Raw genomic sequence first — 5,894 nt, 5'->3', positions numbered from 1 at the left:
ATACTATTGTAAAAGAGGTTTTCTCCTTTTCTGCATTGATGGGAAGTGTTGCAGGCTTATTCTATTCTCTACTAAATTCAAGCGTTTTAGTAGAAAAAGTAAAATATAATATATATTCTTACAATATTGTCCACACGAAAGATTTACTACACAAAAATTATTTCTGAAGGCATTAATACCAGGAACAATTAATGTTTAAGTCGCAAACGGAGATGTTTACGCTGACAGGGAACAGACAAAAGGGCGTCCATGCTTCAACAAAATGTAAGAGTTTTCAGTTTGCAGCTTGAACTTGACACTGTTGAAATGCATGCATTTCGGTGGCCCCGTTACATTTCAGGCGTCACGAAGCCAAGCGAGACCAGCCCGGGCCGCGTTCCCAGTGTACGCGCGGGCCTCCGGGGACGCGCAGAGCTAGAAGGGCGGGTGCGCACGGCAAACGGGCCCGCGCGGCCCCGCTCCGGCACCCTGGCGAGGCCTAGACCGCTGTGACGACCCCGGTCAAGGGCTAGCCGCGCTCACCTGCAGCCAGGAGAAGACAGCGAGGGACAGGAGGCCGCTCTGCACGGGCCGAAAGCGAAGGGCTCGCCGGCTGGCCGCGCGGTGTAAGGGTCGGTGGTGTCTCTGCTTGGTCCCTGGAAATCCACCCCAGCTTAGCCCGGAGGCCTGAACTCGATTTCTGCAAAACTTTCCGCGACCAGCTTCTAAAACAAGAGCGCGTCCCTGGGTGGGCTCGAACCACCAACCTTTCGGTTAACAGCCGAACGCGCTAACCGATTGCGCCACAGAGACTCCCTTGTCGCGTGCCCCTTCTGCCTCAGCCTTTATGAAGAATAATAAAGGCAGTGTGTGGCTGTTTCTGCTTTCTGATTGGTACTATCAGAACCAAGATGTTTTACTTCACGTTTCCAACCCTTTTAATTCTATTTTCCCCCTTTTAAGCATATCGAAAAATTATACAACAAAATCAAGCAGCATTGCAGATTGCAAAATGTATTAAAATACTGTTGCTTCCCCCCGCCAACTCCCATTTGGAACGTTGTATTTCAGGACAATAACTATTTCTTCTTAGTTTTCTTTTATGAGAAAATCAAAGCTTTCATCTTGTGAGCGTAGAAACTTTCTCTTTGTTTCAAACAATTTGCCCAGTGCTTCGTTCGCTAATCTCTTGTGATTTACTTGTGTAGTATTCCCAAGGTCATCTGAATTTTATTTATTTGGCTGCTTTATTTTTATATTCAGGAATTACTAAATGCACAGATGAAATCCCTATTTGTTTTGTACTAAATACAGTACAATGATTTCACACTAACATTTTGTTACTGGAAAGAAACATCAGGGAAAAAAAGCTACAGGAACATTCCTCAGTTCCAGTGCGTTGTAGTTCATTGCTAAATCTGCCCTCCTCCCTGGCATTAGCCTACACACCCACATCGAAGCCATACCACTTAAAACACACATCTCGAGGGATAATTAAAACCCAATTTGAGGAAAGAGAAGTTAAAGAAGAAAAAGGAATGATTTATAACTAACTCCTGAAAATTTTTAGCACAGAAACACTGCAGGTAAACATGCTCCGTTCCCTTTGTGTGAATGTTTCCTGGTGCCTTTTAAGGTACACTTCTAAGTTCCAAACGCTCTTTTTCTCCCTTCTTCTCTCCTCAAATAATTGCTAGTTTCCACTTGAGAACGTGATGTTTAAATTTTTAACAGTCACTAAACTGCTCTGTACAGAATCCCTCCAAAAACAATCGCTACCATGATTTACAGACGTTGTAAGCGACGCATCTTAGTCCAATCAGCATTTTGAGTTCCCGTTGCATGGTAAGACAACTTAAATTGGCTTTGGAACCAATTAGAAGCCGAGGTCCCTGAAAGCGTTGAGATGTTAAACAGCTGTGAATTCACGCCAAGCTGCACCACGCCACTTTCAACAAACTTTTGGAAGTGCACTTGAAATTTTTGAATTTGAAAAAACAATCTAGGAAATGCTTCTACAGAGTGTATGAGAAGTCTCGTTTCATTAGACGATGCTGCTTTCTACTTGGTAATATTTTGTGTACCTGTTAATGGGAGCTACAACTATCAGGTACTGGCTTTTCTTCTCCAAATACCAAACTGAGTGTCCTTTCCTCTATTGTTTTTCTGACTATCCAGTTAGAACAGACTGCAATTGGTGTACCTCATTGCCCCTTCATTCAATGTTTACTCTTCTGTTTAAAGTAATATTAGGAACAGTTCTACTCATGTAAATCTCTTCATCTCCAATATCTTTTCCTCACTTCAGTCATCATACTAGCATTTGACTTCTAACAAGAGAGATAATGAGAAACAGTTGATGAGAAAAACTAACTCAGAAAGGAATATTAACTCATTCTAGGCTAAAAAATTGTCTGTATAAATACCACTATTGGTTTTAAAACTGTCTTCAAGCCTGGTTCTGTAGTTTTTAACATTTTACATAAAATGGCTGTTTCCACGGTTACTTAGCTCTGCCTTTTTTTCCCCTCTCCACTTGAAACTACTTCAAAGGAGCATATAAATATTTAAAATATTGAATGGACTCTGAACATTTTATTCCAATGGTATATATCAAACACATCTTTTATGCAGAATGACCACTAACAAAAATAAGGGAGAAGAATGCATTGTCATCTAAATCTTTGTGATTATCTCATCTTAGGCCATAATATTTATGTTCAATTTTTAAAGCCAAACTAAGCCCACTGGATTAATTTTAGAAACATAATCTTTTCTTAATTTTAAGATAACCCAAGATAAATGAGTCCTATAGCTTCATGAGCACTTGGGTCTTTATAATTGCTAAAAGTAAAATGAACTAGGCATTTTGCCCCTTTTTTTGTATATTATACACAACTGAACTGCAAATTTACTTTTCCCAAGAATATGCCCTATCAATGAGGCTCATCTGTGCAGATTAATGGGCATATATATTTTATTTTCTTCTTGGAGAGGAAGAGAGAAAAGCAAGAACATCTGTGCAAATAGGATTCACCTGTCTTAACAGGCAAGCCACAATGGACCACACTGATCTATAGACCTTCCAGATACCATGAATCCAAGGCTTTCAGATAATATTCTTCCAGCTTCGTCCCAAAAGCATAGGCAACTCACAGGGTTGGGGTTGCCATTAGCATGATTGTGCATGACCTGAATTGTTCTTCATTTCTGTATTTCAGAAGTATGGTGACGGAGTTGTTAAAAACAAAAAGTCCAGTTAAAAAAAATTTTTTTTAATAGCCGGGTATGGTGGCTCACACTTGTAATCCCAGCACTTTGGGAGGCTGAGGCAGGCGGGTCACCTGAGGTCTGGAGTTCAAGACCAGCTGGCCAACATAGTGAAACTCCGTCTTTACTTAAAATACAGAATTAGCCAGGTGCGGTGGCAGGGCGCCTGTAATCCCAGCTACTCGAGAGGCTGAGGCAGGAGAATCGCTTGAACCCGGAAGGTAGAGGTTCAGTGAGCCAAGATCGCACCATTGCACTCCAGCCTGGGCGACAAGAGCAAAAACTCCGTCTCAAAAAAAAAAAGAAAAGAAAAAGTTTGGAATTGTTTTTTAAATCAAGTGAGTTACAGAAGTCATCTCAATAAATGGAAGACGGTGGCACCAGGAAATAAAAGACAACACTACACAGATGTCACTAAGAGCAAGAGGAGACCTATGAAACCAATTCTCAAAACAAATGCAAATCATATTTTACAACTGATTTATAAGTAAAAGTAAATTGAACCCTTTCAACCAGCCTCAAGCTTAAAACCACGTTTCCTACTCACCAAAAGTATCCTTCTCATATAAAACTGGAGGACTAAGGTCAGTTATGTTTAACAAGCCAAAAGGAGCATCACAGGAACTAGCATTCGACTGGGCATGGTGGCTCACAACTGTAATCCTAGCACTTTGAGAGGCTGAGGCGGGAGGATAGCTTGAGACCAGGACTTGAAGATCTGCCGGGGCAATATAGGAAGACCCCATCTTTACAAAAAATCCAAAAATTAGCTGGGTGTGGTGGTGTGTGCCTGTAGTCCCAGCCACCTGAGAGGCTGAGGCAGGAGGATCACTTGAGGCTGGGGAGGTTGAGGTTGCAGCTGCAGTCAGCTGTGATTATGCCACTGCACTCCAGCCTGGGTGACAGAGCAATACCTTATCTCAAAAAAAAAAAAAAAAAAAAAAAGGCAATCAGCATTAAGGTATATTAGCATATTTCTTTTTTATTATTTTTTGAAGTTGTATCACTTAGTTGGAAAATCTTGTGAAATTACTCAGATAATTATCTCTAAAGAGACATGGTTTAAGAGAAAAGCTAAAGGGGGGCAAAATAATGCACCAATATTCTGCCTGGTGGGTTCAAACAAAAATTAATTTTTTTTTTTTTTACTTCGTGAACCTCTCTTTTGTATGTGGAAATACTTTCAAACCATTTTTATAGCTTTAATAATGCAGAGATAAAATTTTAATCACTGCAGATCTCTTTAATAGAAGAGTGTTATTTGCAAACAGTATCAATGATTTCATCTGGGTCCAAACCAATAGAATCTTGGATCTAGCTAGAAATGGTTGGAGGGTGGAGGGGTGAGAAGGAGAAGAACTTTAACTTTCTTCAGTATACTGGGGAAACTTCTGCTGAAAGACCTTATGGTTATCTCAGTAAATTGGCTAAGTTGTATCTCATTTTCCATCTCCTGACTACAACACTATTAGCAAGGGAGCCACGGTCTTCAATTTTCCCTGATGTGTTCACAGAAACAACTTGAGGCAACGGCTTTTTGCTATTCAATCGCTACAGTAAAAATGCTGATAAATTGGCAGTCCCGCCTATCTTTCTGAACTCAGCTACTAAAATCAACATTAAAAATTTTAGAATAGATACGAATATCCTCTTGCCATTTCCTTCAAAATAATAAAGTAAGCAGGTGCCCAAGAAAGACTTGACTCCTCAGCGGTGACTGCCAGAGGTTGTGGGTAGGGAATAGGCCGGTCGAACAATCCACTGAGGAACTCAGAGACACAGGGGAGAAAAAAACAGTGTGGAATGAATTCAACAAGGTAGGCAGATGGAGGAGGAAGAGCACTAAATATTGTGTGATTCAGGGAAGTGCTCCTTTATTTCCTCCTCTATAAAATTAATAATATTTGCCCTACCTAATTAATAGGCCTATTAGAAAATAACATGTGATTTATGTTTTTTCACCTCTAAAACGTTAGACAAATATGCCATTTAAAATTTTTAAACTCAGGCCAGACATGGTGACTCACACTTATAATCCAGGGTTTTGGGAGGCCAAGGTGGGAGGATTGCTTGAGGCCAGGGGTTCAAGACCAATCTGGACAACAGAGCAAGACCCTGTCTCTACAAAATAATAATAATAATAATAATAAAATTAGCTGGGCTTGGTGGCACATGCCTGTTGTCTTAGCTACTTGCGGGGCTGAGGCAAGATGCTGGCTTGAGCCCAGGAGTTTGAGGTTACAGTGAGCTATGACCATACCACTGCACTCCAGCCTGGGCAACAGAACAAGCCCGTCTCTAAAACAAACAAAGTTAAAGATGAATAGTTCTGTTTAAAATAAATGAAAGAAAAATCCTACTTCAGTCAGAGGGTACGATTTTGATTAAGGTAAAGAATCTAAGCCTCTTGCATTAAGGTAAAGATAAGTTATTCGGGAAAAGCCACCAGGCAGCATCACACACTTCCTAGTGGCCTCCAGGTGTTCCCAGCAGTGGCATAGAGGGCATGATATAAGGATGAAACCAGCCTGGGCAACACGGTGAAACCCCTTCTCTACCAAAAATACAAAAAGTTATCCAAGTGTGGTGGTGCATGCTTGTAGTCCCAGCTACTCCAGAGGCTGAGGTGGGAGGATCCCTTAGAG

The 5,894-nt window shown here is 41.0% G+C and overlaps 1 non-coding gene across 1 annotated transcript; it reads right to left on the bottom strand.

Moving 5' to 3' along the window:
* Positions 1–718: 718 nt before the first annotated feature.
* TRNAN-GUU lies at positions 719–792 on the bottom strand. Its single transcript has one exon. It is a non-coding gene; the product is annotated as a tRNA-Asn (tRNA).
* Positions 793–5,894: the final 5,102 nt, after the last annotated feature.

Source organism: Nomascus leucogenys, chromosome 9, assembly GCF_006542625.1.
Source record: "Nomascus leucogenys isolate Asia chromosome 9, Asia_NLE_v1, whole genome shotgun sequence".
Taxonomy (NCBI): domain Eukaryota; kingdom Metazoa; phylum Chordata; class Mammalia; order Primates; family Hylobatidae; genus Nomascus; species Nomascus leucogenys.
This window is presented reverse-complemented; position numbering and strand designations above follow the sequence as displayed.